This window comes from Ambystoma mexicanum, chromosome 3q, assembly GCF_040938575.1.
Source record: "Ambystoma mexicanum isolate Mex_15411 chromosome 3q, UKY_AmexF1_1, whole genome shotgun sequence".
Taxonomy (NCBI): domain Eukaryota; kingdom Metazoa; phylum Chordata; class Amphibia; order Caudata; family Ambystomatidae; genus Ambystoma; species Ambystoma mexicanum.
The window spans coordinates 116,315,641-116,331,550 of NC_090926.1; positions in this window are offsets into that span (position 1 = coordinate 116,315,641).

Consider the following 15,910-nt stretch of genomic DNA (forward strand, 5'->3'; position numbering starts at 1 on the left):
GTCCCACATGAACCCCTGCACAAAAAACAAGACAGAACACACATCATAAAGCAATAAAGCACAAGGATATGGAGGCCCTGTCCCTCCAATGCATTTCCAGCATCACAATGACACCAGCTGTTAAGAAATGCAGGGACTGTTTACCAAAACATAGCAGTCCTGCGAAGAAATGTGGGCATGATGCAATCAGCCCTACTGTGAATAATTGGCATTGTGCAATGACACCTATAGCAGCTCTGCTGATAAATTAGGCTATTTTGCCTGAATATATAGCTGTCCTGTTGAGAGGTAACGGTTCAATCTCTGCCACTGAAAATATATACAGCTCTGCTTCTACCTGTATCCATTATACCTGCTTGCAGTGGGTGGTCAGAAAGTGAGTTAAAGTAAGTTTCAGACCACATGCCTAGCTATTCCTTGCTCTCTTAGAAAATAAACTATGTACAGTGCTCTTTCATGCACGTGCATGTACGCGAACACATGCAATTCTAAGACAAAAAAAAACACATCTTCATATAGAACACCAAAGGTTTTTCCTTCTCACAAATGCCAAAGAACTGCTTGCTGGGAGGCTCTCCTAAAACCTCAAGATATCAAGAACCCTAAGATGTTGAATGCAACTGATGTGCTTCTGTGATGAAAAGAAAACAAATTATGAAATGCCCTTGCTGCTGCAACTGCGCTGCCTCCATTAAAGTGGATTAAAACTGAGGAAAATGGAGCAGAAATGCAGGCCTTGTTTAAGACAATTTTCATTTTCATTTCCATTTTATACAATACTGCGTGTTCATGATTCAAAATGCTTTTATTGATATTGATATTGATACTGATTTTTATTTGTATCACGCTCGTACACATATGTTTAAAATCACTGTAACCTACAAATACAAGCAGTTGAACATAGTGAATAAAACACAAATTCCCTACTACATTACCCAGAAGGTATTATCTTAATAGAATCATTAACAGAGCAGTGTTAAAAAATAAACCGACCAGGACTCATCCCAGTTGCTTCTTTCAAATGCTAATGTAAAGAGTGGATTTGTAAGCTGCTGTTTCCCAGGCTGTCATCAGTGAACTCAATGATTGTAAGTGAGTAAGTGGTACGCAAGGAAGAACTAAAAGGGCCATATTGACAGGATTTCTTTGCATAAAAAGGCCTATTACACACCTTATCTGGAGGGCTGGGTAGCAAAGAGATGAAATGTGTTTCTTTTCTTTCCAGCTATGATAATTCAAAGCATTGTTCCTTTAGCCTATCTAAAAATGTTCCAGGATAACCACAAGCCTATTTATTCCTTATCCAATGCTGAAAGATATTAATCCTCATTTCCAGGTGCTCCTGTGCTCTTCATTTTCCTTGTATTTGCTGTTGACCATTGAACGAGGCTGCATGCATCAAACTTCTTCCCTTGCTTCACTTTCGGTAGTTGTAAGAAGGGTTGGAGCTTCTCTGTTACATGGTTTGATGCCGTGCAAATGCAGCCAGGCTCTTCTTCCTTTTAACTTGGCAGCTCTGGGGTTAACTTCTTCCACCTAATATGGTCCTTCAAAGCAGGGCGTAAAACTTTCATACTAGCGCCTGGTCCCCTTTATAGGCTGGGTTGTTATAACAAATCTTCTACTTCAATGGGTTGATCGTCTTTGTTGCTTCTCTTTGACCCCTCCCTTTAGTTTTTGACCTTTTGAGACATGAAAGGAACACTTGCAGTCATTGTTGTTAGGTAATCATGCATCTCATTGTCTACTACCGTAGCTACACTATGGCCAACAGCTTTTAACATAGTTTAAGGAGCAGGGGGGGGTTCTCATACGGCACCGAGTCACCAACTAATGAGGCGTTAGATGGTGATCTGAGCAAGGCTGGTTTCTTAGGGCGTATAAGGCAATGGGTAGGCAATGTAGCGATCCCTTCTTTAAAGTCATCTTTATCTTCGCAATCCTCTACTTAACTAATGCATTTAATCATTCACAGACGCCATTCCCCTATGGGTGATACACAGAAATAAATGTATGCTTAATGCCTAAAGGAAGAACTATTTGTTGAAACAGTTCATTTTCAAAATGCAGTGTATTGTCAGACAACAAAACCTCGCACACACCCCATCTTGGGGATTCCTCACGCAAAAGGGATTCCTTTTAAAAAAAAAAGAATTTTGCATTTGCGCTCCGAGCGCGTTGTTGTGCCTGCTCTCCCCTCCCCTCCCACTTCCTGGTCCTCCTCTCCCTCCCGCCTCCCTGCCCGCCCACCCCCCCTCTGATTGGCTGTCTGGCTGCCTCCCTTCTGGGCTACTCGACGCCCGCTCCCCCTGCTCGCTTCTTTGTTGAGCTGAGCGTGAGAGAGCGGTCGCCGGTAGCCAAGAGGGAACTGCAGGCCAGGAAGTCCTGCCTGGCCCTAGCCGGCCTCTGTGAGTGATTTCTGTGTTTTTTTTTTAAAAAAAAAGAATTTTGCATTTGCGCTCCGAGCGCGTTGTTGTGCCTGCTCTCCCCTCCCCTCCCACTTCCTGGTCCTCCTCTCCCTCCCGCCTCCCTGAACGCCCACCCCCCCTCTGATTGGCTGTCTGGCTGCCTCCCTTCTGGGCTACTCGACGCCCGCTCCCCCTGCTCGCTTCTTTGTTGAGCTGAGCGTGGGAGAGTGGTCGCCGGTAGCCAAGAGGGAACTGCAGGCCAGGAAGTCCTGCCTGGCCCTAGCGGGCATCTGTGAGTGATTTCTGTGTTTTTTTTTTTTAAAAAAGAATTTTGCATTTACGCTCCAAGCGCGTTGTTGTGCCTGCTCTCTCCTCCCCTCCCACTTCCTGGTCCTCCTCTCCCTCCTGCCTCCCTGCCCGCCCACCCCCCCCTCTGATTGGCTGTCTGGCTGCCTCCCTTCTGGGCTACTCGACGCCCGCTCCCCCTGCTCGCTTCTTTGTTGAGCTGAGCGTGGGAGAGAGGTCGCCGGTAGCCAAGAGGGAACTGCAGGCCAGGAAGCCCTGCCTGGCCCTAGCGGGCCTCTGTGAGTGATTTCTGTGTTTTGTTTTTAAAAAAAAAGAAATTTGCATTTGCGCTCCGAGCGCATTGTTGTGCCTGCTCTCCCCTCCCCTCTCACTTCCTGGTCCTCCTCTCCCTCCCGCCTCCCTGCCCGCCCACCCCCCCTCTGATTGGCTGTCTGGCTGCCTCCCTTCTGGGCTACTCGACGCCCGCTCCCCCTGCTCGCTTCTTTGTTGAGCTGAGCGTGGGAGCGCGGTCGCCGGTAGCCAAGAGGGAACTGCAGGCCAGGAAGCCCTGCCTGGCCCTAGCGGGCCTCTGTGAGTGATTTCTGTGTTTTTTTTAAAAAAAAAAAAAAAGAAATTTGCATTTGCGCTCCGAGCGCAGTTGTTGTGCCTGCTCTCCCCTCCCCTCCCACTTCCTGGTCCTCCTTTCCCTCCCGCCTCCCTGCCCACCCACACCCCCCTCCCCTTCCTCTCCTCCCTCTTCTATTACCACCCCGCTCCTGGGCAGCCCTCTGCCCGGCAGCCCCCTGCGGCTAAGGGCCCCAAGGCCAAGGGCGACTCCTGCAGTTGCTGCTCCCTGTGTGTCTGCAGGTGTCCGCAGGGGACGCAAGGCGCAAGTACATTTCACCTTCTCCACCTTCTTCCTGCCCACCCCCACCCACGCCTGGCCACTGCATTCGCACAGTGTCTTCACCTCACTGTGTTCCACAGTTGTGGTAACTAGGGTTTTTCTCTCCTCGCAGGATTCTCAAACTTAGGTGGCCTCTCCACTGTGTTCCTAAAACATAATACTGTTGTTTGTTCTGAAATGTGGTAACCTGTCTTGCCGTTCCTTCCTGTCTGTGGGTTCTCGCATCATCTGTCTTCCCCCCCTCCCACTCCATGGTGCTCTCTATCTCTCCTATCTTCTCTAACTGCTTCTCTATTGACTATCCTGCTCTCCTCACTAAATCTGGTAGGAAAAAGTTTAAAAAGGACATCCTGGTCTCCAACCCAGGCCTCCCTATCGCTGACACCTACACTAGTGCCTGCTCTAAGGAAACTCTCATTGACATCCTCTTTTTCGTGCCTTCACCTGACCTATGGACCCTTCATATGGTCTCTGTGCTCTCTCCTTTTTCCTCTTCTCCCATTAATGGTGGCACCCGTTGGGATGTCCTCTTGGCCCCCTTCCGCTCCTCTAAGGCCATCATTAATGTCTACGCTAATGGGACTGTCTTGGTCCAAGGCCCTCAGGCCAACCTTCACCTCTTTGATAGACGCTTCCCTCGCCTCATCAACTTCCTTTCCTCCCCTGCTGTCCCCCCCTGTCTTCGGCTACCTTGCCTCTACCCTCCCTCCCTGCCCCCTCTCGCACTCCCTCTTCACCTCCTTCTTCTACACCTCCGCAGGTCGTACCTCTGATCTGTACACCTCCCCGGAAGTCCTTCAAGGATGGCAACCTTCTCCACTTTGCCACTCTTAACTCTCGCTCTGCCATCAAGCATTCCTCCGATATCTGTCGCCTTCTTGAGGAACTGGACCTTGACGTCCTCGGTCTCACTGAGACATGGTTCACAGCCAGCTCTGTCACGAGCTTTGACACACTCCTACCTGAAGGTTACAAGATCCTCTCTGTGCCCAGGCCCTACCGTGCAGGGGGGATGTTGCCCTTATCTTCCCTGAGTGGATTCCTGCCACTGTCACTCCTACACAGACCTACTCCTCTTTTGAATGTCTTGTCTGCCGACTCTCTCTCTCTCCTAGCCATTCCCTTACCGTGGCTACTATCTATCGGCCACCTGGTCAAATTTCCTCCTTCCTCTCTGAGTGGGCTGACCTCTCCTCCTCACTCCTGTCCTCTACCACTCAACTCCTCTTTCTTGGAGACTTCAACATCCACCTAGATGCCTCCTGTCCCCCCACTGGACTCTTTCGTGACCTCTGCGACTCTCTCTCACTCTCTATTCTCCCGTCTGGGCCTACTCATTCTGCAGGGCACACTCTTGATGCTCTGATCTCTTCTGACCTTCCCCTCTCTGTCCCTCTCTCCACTCCACTCTCCTGGAGTGATCACTTTCTCCTATCCTCCCACTTCACCCTCCCTACCCCACAGGCAAAGCCACCCTCATCATTGCCACCCACCTTCTCGGTCATCCGACCCATGAAGCGCGTGTCAATTGCGGCCTTCGCTGCCACCTTCTCGCCCCCCCTCCCCCTTCGGCTGACTCCCACCCTGACACAGCCCTCTCCTTGCTCCACTCTGCTATATCTGATACTCTTGATATCCTTGCCCCTGTCATGAAAATCCGCCTGAAGCCCAAAGCCAAATGTAACTCCTGATATGATTCGGATCTCGTCACCCTAAAACGCAAGTGCAGGGTGGCAGAGAAGAAATGGCGTGCTTCATGTTCATCCTCTGACAAACTGGCCTGCCGCCTGCTCCAAAGGCAATACCGTCTCTCTGTTCTCACCAAGAAGAGAGCCCTTATCCAAGCCCGCATCTCTGCGGCATCTAACAACTCGGCTGAACTCTTTAAAATCTGCAAGGAGCTTGCCAACCCTGCTGCAGTCTCTACCTCTCCTGTCCCTCCCAGGCCCTCTGCACTGCACTGGCCTCCCACTTCATCTCTAAAACTCAGGACATCCTGTCCTCACTCTCCTCCTATCACCTCCCCCCCTCTCTTCCCTGCTCTTCCTCTGGCCCTTCTGCAGCCACCCCTCCTCCCTCCTTCTCTGCCTTTCCCCTGACGAGGTTTCCAGACAAGTCCGATCTATGAAAGTCTTGTCTAAACAGATTCACCCCTGTTCCTCCAAAACTATCAAGGACCACATCGACTCCCTTGCTCCTGCCCTGGCTGACTTTTGCAACCACTCCTTCGCCTCTGGAGTCTTCCCATCCCCCCTCAAGCACTCCCTTGTGCACCCTCTCCTTAAGAAACCCTCTGCCGACCCCTCCTGTCCGGCTAACTATCGGCCAATCTCCATAACTCCCTTCCTGGGCAAGCTCCTGGAGAAACTGGCCATCTCCCAGCTTAACCTCCATGCTGAAGCTGTTGATAGTCTCCATGACCATTAATCTGGCTTCGGAGCGGCCAGAAGCACGGAAACTGCTCTCCTGAACATCCGTGAGGACCTGCTCTTGAACCTCGACTCCAACACTCCGTGTGTTCTCATTCTGCTCGATCTCTCTTCTGCCTTTGACACTGTCAACCATGCCATCCTGCTCAACCGTCTCCGTGATAACCTGGGTATCACTGGTCAGGCTCTGGCATGGCAGACCTCTTTCCTTTCCAATCGACCCTCCCAGGTCCAACTTGGGTCCTTCCTCTCTGACATCTTTTTCTCCACCTGTGGCGTTCCCCAGGGATCTAATCTCTCTCCCTGGCTGTTCAACCAGTATCTGGCACTCCTTGCCCACCGCATCGCCGCCCTCTGCCCCAACTTTCAGTGCTATGCGGACGATACCCAGCTCATTTTCAGGCTACCCTCGGCCTCCTCCTCTCCCTCCCTCATCTCTGACTGTCTGTCTGCTATCCAGGAATGGTGTGCTGCCAATGACCTCTGCCTTAATGCTAGTAAGACTGAGATCCTACTCATCGGCACACCCACTCCCTCCTTCCCTGCAGCTCTCTGGCCGGCCTCTCTTGGCCCTCTTCCTGCTCCTACCTGCAAGGCAAAAAACCTCGGGGTCATCTTCAACTCCACACTCTCCTTCTCTCCTCATATATCTGACGTCTCTAAGAAGTCACATTACCAGCTGCACCTCCTCAGAGGTATTCTTCCCTTCCTCTCCTTCCCCCTGAAGCTCACTGTCTCCCGAGCCCTGGTTCTCTCGAAGCTGGACTACTGTAACAGCTTCTATCTTAATCTGCCTGCCTCCACTCTCCGCCCTCTGCAACTCATCCAGAACAGAACTGCGAGACTTGTCCTTGACCTCAAGCTCAGGGACCGTATCTCTCCAGGACTGAAATCTCTACACTGGCTCCCAGTGGCTGCGAGGATTAAGTTCAAAACCCTCTGCATTGTCCACAAGGCCTTCTGGGGCCTGGGGCCTAAATACCTTCAACTCTCTCTTCCTAAATATCTTCCTTCCCGAGCCCTACGCTCATCCGTCTCCAACTCCCTCAGGGTCAGCCGCTTCTCGAAGCAACGAGCTGGGGGTAGATCTCTCTCCGCGGCAGGGGCCTCCCTCTGGTACAGCCTTCCTGCCTCCCTGAAACTTGAGGAGAACCATCTCCGGTTCCGGAAGCACCTCAAAACCTTCCTCTTCACTTCTGCTTTCTCTCTCCCTCTCCCCTGCTAAATTCTTCACCTAAACTGCACTTATTCTGCAACTGGGCCACTCTCACCGACCTCGGTTCTGGGCCCAGTCGCTCTTCACTTGCACTGCCTCCCTGGCAACCCCTGCACTGCGGGACTGTCTCTGTATCCCTACAGCCCCCCCAGCACTTGTCTGCACTTACCTTGCACTTGCCACCAGCTGGCCCTATTTATTTATTATTTTATTTCTATTCTACTTATTTGTACTGCACTCCCCCACCTCCCCCTTCCCCTTGCACTTTTTCCCTTCCCCCTACCCCTGCACTTGCGCGGTCTGAATGACACCTGGCCTAGTAAGATCGTTGTCTGTCTTCCCCTTGTTCCCCCCTCCCTGCCTCGTCGCGCCTTGAAACACTTGTGTATAGGCGCGTTACAAATGCCATATCATATCATATCAAGGAGCTTGGCAGCACATGTGGCATCAGGGTGTGTGCATGAAACTGCCTCGATCCATCTCAAAAAAGGACATACCACGACCAGCATATTTGTAGCCATTGCATGTCTTCAGCACGTCCACATAATCTATATGTAGGTGCTGAAATGGGCCATTGGGTCTAGGAATTGCTCCTCTCACTGTTCGCAAAGTGTGCTCTGCAGTACATTTCTGGCACACAATGCAATTTACAATCAACTGTGCCACATGTTTTAACAGATTTGGTGAGAACCACTCTTCTGCAATTGTAGCAGGTAGACTCTCTCGAGCCACATGCAAGGGGTGGTGGAGCTATTCCAACACTACCCTCAATAATGCCAGAGGCATAACTGGCTTTCCAGTGCTATCCTGTCTCCAAATTGCCTAGTTAGGGAATAAAGAACACTCCTGCCTTTTCCATGAATCCTTCTATTCTTGTGGTGCTCGACCTTGTATTTCAAATAACTGGACAATAGACAGCATGTTAAAGCCCTCCTTTACCAACATGCATAATCCATTCATCTGTTTAACACTTTTTATTTCAAAATTAGAAATGGTTGGTAAATTTGCTGCCTTTTTGGCTTCTAAGTCTGCAGATTCGTTTCTGCAGGAAATTATGTCTTCCCTTTTAGTGTGCGCTGTAGATTTTAGGACTGCTATAGTCAATGGGAGTGCTAATGCTTCAATTCGATTATCCAATAGGTCTGCATGTTGCATGCTCTACAAATATAGTTACTGAACACCCATCATTATACTTAAAGCTTTTTCAATCGGGAATGCAGCTGCAGCTAAAGACTGCTCATAAGGATAATGCCCTTTCATAACTGGATCTAAAATCCCACTATAATAAGCGAATGGTTTATATCCATGTCCTAATGCTGATTTCTATATAAGGACTGCTGTCATGTCTTCTCCATTTGAATAAAAAAACAAATAAAAGTCTTCATGATAATCTGGAATTCCTAACACAGGGGTTGTACTGATTACCATTTTTAATTCTTCAAATCCATCAGTCATCTCATCTATCCATATTATTTTGCTCTTGCCCACCTATGCTTCTTTAAGCCCTTTTAAAAGTGGTCGCATATATGTATTATAATTGAAAACCCAAGGAACTACAATAGTTACATAGACCTAGGAATTGTTGCATTTCCCTCACTGATTTAGGTTCTGACGTCTTCATAATGGCCTCTGTTCTCTCAGGTGTCACTTTTCTCCCCTTGTGAGAAATCAACTGTCCTATGTACAAGACCGCTTCCTGACAATATTTTAGCTTCTCTTTGTATACTTTATATCCTTTCTCTGAGAGTATAGTCATGAGCTTAACCAAATCTTCTCTGCTTCTTTTTTCTGTCTCACTGCACACCAAAATGTCATCCTCATATTGGACTATTGTGCCTTCAAACTGCACATTGCCTAAGTCCATATGAAGAACTCTGTTAAATATTGAAGGGGACTCACGGTACCCCTGGGACAAATGAGTATGTTTCAAGAGAATATTTCTAAACAAATAGGAACTCAAATTTGTTAGTCTTAATGAAGGGGAATTGCGAATAATGCATTTTTAAAATCTATAACTGTGAAATATTTAGCCCTACATGGGATCTTTCAAAATATTGTCGCAAGATTTGGAACTAAAGGAAACTCAGCTTCAACTATATTGTTTAGGGGGCAAGACCCCCCCGTTGATTTTCTCACTGGGTACATGGCCGTGTTACATGGAGAGTCAGATTGTACCAATATTTCTTGCTTCATTAAAACACAAATGGTCTCAAATATACCTTCATCAGCTTCTCTGGACATTGGGTATTGTTTTGCACGTGGCAGAAGGGCTCCTGGTTTAAGCTTGATTTTAACTGCTCCTACTGCTTTTAATAGACCCATGTAATATGGACTTGTAGTCCATAAAATATCTGGCACTTTCTCAAAATCTTCCTGGAAGAATGACCGTTTCTTTTTCACCAACACCATTCCATGTGGTATTTCTCTATTCTCTACTTTAATCCACTAAGAGAGACTTATGAAAAATACTATTTCATCTTCTGAGTACTCATCCTTAAACAACCCCTCATCTGTCAAATCTGTCAGCCAGTATCCTTCACTAAGGGCCATTACTGTTCTGCATCTACTCCCCTCATCATCTGTCCCATGAAGAACCACCCTTTCCTCTCTGACCATGGCTGCTTCTAACTGTAAGGGAATAATCTGTCCTTCTTCATCATCCATAGGGATTTCTGGTCTAAACAAAAACTCATCAGGTATTCTTAATAGTTTACATATCAATCTGGGCAACCATGATAATACAATAGTCACATTAACAAGGGGGGTCCTGTGAGTCCCTCTGCCAGACATTAGCCCTGGTTACGAGAGTCTTACCCAGATTATTTAGCTCACTATCTTTCACAGAGGAGAAATATCCAAAACATATCAGTCTTTGTCCTGCCCTGAGGCAGTCCAGCACCGAAATGCTAGCCAATTTTCCTCTGAACAAGAGTACCAACAGCAACCCCAGACACATGTTTCGGTCTGGTTGGACCTCATCAGTAGGGTGGAGCTGTGCCTCTCTAAGAATAGTGAGCAAGGGGTCCACGTCTGGATTCCCCTAGTAACTTAGGGTGACCTAAAGTTACTTAAATTATGCAAATTAACAAGGGGGTCCTGGGAGGCCCTCTGCCACACATTAGTCCTGGTTACGAGAGCCTTACCCAGATTCTTTAGCTCTCTATCTTTCACAGAGGAGAAATATCCAAACATATCAGTCTTTGTCCTGCCCTGGGGCAGTCCAGCATCGAAATGCTAGGCAATTTTCCTCTGAACAAGAGTACCAATAGCAACCCCAGACACATGTTTCGGTCTGGTTGGACCTCATCAGTAGGGTGGAGCTGCGCCTCTCTAAGAATAGTGAGCAAGGGGTCCACGTCTGGATACAGATACATTATGTGCAGGGTCACTGCAAGCTTCTCTTACAAACTGGTACTGCATGTGCAGGGTCAGTGCAAGTCCTGTGAAAACAGGTACTGCCATAGCATGCCGGTTCACTGTAGGGTTTCATCACAAATATGCACAAGTACAGCATTGACAGAGCAACTAATTGCAAGGGCCTGTGCATACTTTGCTCAAATTGGTACATTTATGGCACAAACATAACGAGTGAAAGCTTCCCTCACATACCAATACAGGTACAACATGCACAAGGCCAGTGCAGATTTTCCTCCTAAACAGGTAGAGGTGCATCATGGTCAGAGCTAGGGCAAGTTCCCTCAACAGACACATTGCAAGCCATAGGCTGTGGCAGTGCAAATTTCACTTGCAAAGAACAGGTACAGCATGAGTTCTCGATCTGGGCAGCCTGCTGTCTCTCATGCATACAGAGAGCATGTCTTTCATATAACCCTTTATCCTAATCAACAGCTTTTGCCAGTTACCATGTGCTGCTTGGAGAGTGGAATGGGGCCGGGGGGGGGTGTGGGGGTTGCTAAACAGGGTGCACTGCACAAACTTGCCTGCTTTGTAAAACTCGTAAGTAGCTAATTACCAGCCTGAGATGTGGGGAGGTGGAAGAACCAGATGAAGAGGTGATAAGCACAGCTCTTGCTAGCCTGCGCAACAAGCACTAACACACACAAACCACCATTGCTCATTGCAAATAGCCTCCACTCCCATGTCTGCTCAGTATGCCCACGAGTCAATCTAAGATTGTCCAAGGAGATGAGAAAGGATAGCCAGTGGACAGCTTCTAAGTCCTAAGACTGCAGGCCAGTGCAGACTGGAGCATATGTGCCCTTTGGAGAGCCTGTGCACTGAAGGCAAAGTGCCATCAGCATCTTCTATGTTCACTGGAACCTCTAGCATTTTATTAGTTGCTCCAGCCATGCTTTTAATTGACATAAATGTGGAGGGTAAGAATTTGTTTCTACTATTAAATTGCAAATACTAGTATGACATTCCACACTTTTGATTGTAAGTGTAATGTTTATCTAGCATTTTAACATCAGATTACTTACTATTTATTTACCCTCCACATGTGTACATATTCTCAGTCAGCATGCCTATGTTAGATTTCTAACCTGCACTCGATATAAATATGCTGTCAACGATAGCAGGGCTTCACAAGTACATTTCAGTGTTGCTTAGAAAGTTAGCACAGAAAATCACTAAATTAATTGTGCTATAGATGTGCCATATCTCCCATACCACATATATCCACAATTACATCATTGAACAGGGCATTGAGCTTCTATGTCTTACTAAGACATGGCTCCATGACTCTAGTGGCCCAATAATTGATCTGGCAGAACCAGAAAAATACAAGCTCTTTATGCAAAATTGAACAACTGGGAAAGGAGGGGTGTGACGATTATTGCCAGTGAGGAACTACAACTCTTTGAAATCTCTTTAACCAGTGTGGGCTGTGAGATTATCCACCTCAAGTGCAAACCCAACCACACCAGCTGCATAAACATCCTCCTCGTTTATTGCCCCCCTGAAACCATGCCTAATTTTAATGTGGAGTTCACTCAGCTACTACAACTATTAAATAAACCAGGCAGCACCACAAATTAGCCCTCAGACTTAAACCGCTGGTGGGGAGATACATCAGACTGCAACGCAATCAATCTTACTAGCACTGAACTCACAGTACTTAATCACAAGTCCATGGATAATAAGGGTAAAATACTGAATTGCGTGATCAGTCGGAACCTGAATGTCAAGATTTCTGAAATTAGGCTGTGTAGTTGGTCCGATAATTTCTTTGTGAAACTTCAAATCTATCTAAAACAGATCAATCTGCCTAAGAAAGTTGGAACTTCAAAATGAAATCACACCCACTAACCTTGCCAACTGGACCAATTCACTACTTGGGGACACGACAGACAATGACTGCCCCAACTCCTTAGTAGTATTATGCAAAACACACATGATTCAAATGCTTGACATATTAGCTCCAACAAAAACTATTACTGTGGGAGAAGGGAGTTCTCAAAACAACTGGTTCTCACCTGTACCGGAAGAAAAAAAAAGGAAGAAAAGGCAAGCCAAAGACACGTGACTAAAAAACAATTCTGATTCCACAAATCTGCCTGGATGGCCCACGATGAAATTATATAAAATAGCTATTCACGGTGCTAAAAAGAACTTTTTTGATGAACAAACAACCAAACCCAAAAGCTGTTCTAAACAACTTTTTAAAATGCTAAGAATGTTGGAAAAACCTGAAGTCCAACCACAGACCTTTATGCGAACAAAGGCAGACTGGTCCAAGGTACAGCAAGCTTTTGCTGACAACATTTTTGCTGCATGCGATAGGATTAAGGCCAACTCTCCGGACAACCCTAATGTTCCTCCAGCTACCCCTACCCTCAGCCCCTCGGGGCCAGAGGGACAGGACCAGATGAATGAACATCATGATTTCTCTTTTAGGGCCATAACAACGTTTGAATTGGTGGAAGCACTGAATGATATGCATCCTACTTCCTGTCCTGGGGATATTATACCCTCCAAACCTATTTTGTACAATAAAGTACTCTTTGTGCCCTTCCTTATCCACTTTGTTAATGCCTCCTTTTAACATACCTCTGTCCCCGACAGTATTAAAGAAGTCACTGCATGCCCTTAATCAAGAAAGCTGGTATAAGCCTAGAAGATCCTGCAAACCTCAGAACGATTAACGATTAATTATTTCTTGCCACCAAACAGTTCCAAAGCTTCTTGGACCAAAACTCCATTTTGCACCGCCAGCAATCAGGTTTCAGGGACCACCATATTACTGAGAGTACGCTACTGGAGCTCCAGACTGACATGCTCGATATGATTGATAAAAGCAGGTGCGGTTTGCTGGTGTTGCTAGACTTATTGGCAGCGTTTGATAAGATTGACCATGACATTCTCCTTTTCACCCTGGATAAGGTTGGTAGATGCTGCCGCAAAGCTATAACATGGATTAACTCTTTCCTATCCTGTAGGGTTTTAGCAGTGCATTGGAGTGGCTCCTGTTCTGATCCTGCCCCTATTTGCTGTGGATTAATCTATATGGTAAGCCTCTTTATGATCTGCTTTTGGAAACTGGTCTCCAATTTTCAAATTGCACAGATGACACACAACTCTTACTCGATCTGGAAGGGGATTATTATTATTTTTTTTATTATTAATAAATGTTTTGGTTTGCATTGCAAACCTTTCATCTTATAGATATCTTCTTTCAGCAGATTATGACTCTGACTCTGCTAAACTCAGCACCATCTATAAAAAATGTCACGCAGTGGATGACCATGCATCAGATGTGCTTTAACAAGTCTAAAACTGAGATCTTACTCTTTGGTTCACCTCGTGCTATATCTAAGTGAGACCCAACTTTGCGAATTTCCTCATTAACAACTGCAAAATCTCAACACAGAACAAGGTTATAACCTTAGGTACCTACATGGACTCCTCTTTGAGCTTTGACACACAGGTTAATAACCTAGTAAACAGTACTCAATACCACCTGATGCTCCTCCGGCAGGTCAAACCATTTGACCCGAGAAGCATTGTGAAACCCTAGCAAGAACAGCGATTCTAGCCAGAATCGAATATTGCAATGCTCTCTTAGGGGGCCTGACCAAGAGAAACATCTGTAAACTCCGAAACATTCAAAATTATGCCAACTGCATAATCAAAATCGTGACCCGGAGAGAACAATTACTGTATACAGAAAAACCCTCCATTGGCTCCCTGTGAACTCCAGAGTACAATTTAAGTTCCTTATCTTGGCATACAAGTGCATTCATGGTAAAGCTCCTACAAATCTGAAAGAGAAGCTAACAAATTACCAACCACAAAGAGTACTGCGATCAAGCAGCAGTCATCTGCTTGTTTACCCAAAGCCAAACCGTGTCAGAGGAAATGGAAGCTCTTTCCCTTTCCTGGTAGCTTCCCTTGGGACTACGATCGGAAAAGAATCTACTGTCTTTAATAACTATTTTGTTTGAATAAACCATCCCTGCCTGCCCCCCAGGTTGTCCTGTACTTTAAGTTTTATTTTGTGTGTCTTTGTTGCGCCCTGACACATGTCGGGATTTTGGCGCATAACAAATAAATACATCAAATTAAATAAATAAATTGTGACGCTTTTCTTTGTAACTTTTGAAGAAATACAAGATAATTCTTGCAGCTCTGAATTCACCCAGTTACAAAGAATTTCAACTTTCAAATAGCGTGTGTGCCCAAAATCAATCCGAGGCACCACCCACACTATACAGATCTTTGAAAACCTGGAATTTAATCCGGCTATCCAAATTTTGGTCACGATGGACATCAAGGCATTATACACGAGTATCCCACAACTTGCCGCTCTCGACTGCATCCTTTATTTCCTGACTGATACAAATTTACAATCAAGAGTCCCAGCTGCGTTCATTATTGAACTTATGACTGTGGCGCTGTGTAAGAACGTCTTTACCTTCAACAATCAATTCTATTTGCAAACTAAGGGCACGGCCATGGGCGCAAACTTCGCTCCAAGCATGGCCATTCAATGTATGGCAGCCTTTGAGAAGAAACATATCTCAAACAAAGAAAACCCATGGCGGGAATATATAAAATGGTGGCGTCGATTCATTGATGATATCATCTTTATATGGGAAGGAAGCACAACAGAATTAGAAACTTTTCTCGTGTGGTTAAACAATCAAGATCAGGACATCCAATTCACCATGGAACACAGCAGGCAAGTCATATACTTTCTGGACTTACAAATTAGCCACCGAGCTGGTAAACTCATGTGCAACCTGTATAGGAATCCCACGGATCAGAACACACTGCTACATTTTACCAGCGACCACCCCAAACATCTCAAAGAAAACTTGCCCTATGGGCAATTTTTGCATCTACAAAGAAATTCCACACAATTGGAATACTTTTACAGCAATGCTGCAGAACTAGGGGAGAGGCTCAAGAGCAGAGGCTACCTGAGGAAGCTTATAACAACATCCAAGAAGCGGGCAAGGTTCACGTGCCGTGAGTCGATTTTGGAACCACGGGAGAGCCAACAAAAAGAGCAAATAACAAACTAACATTTGTACTTACACATTTACCATTAAGAACATCATTCGGAAATACTGGCCGCTGGCAAAACGGAGGAGGACCATGGAATCTCAGACCTCTAGTTGGACTTTATTCATGTGGCTCATGTGTGGCTTGCAAGTATACAAAAAAGATGCAAAGCTTCACCTTTGGGAATAAAACCTGG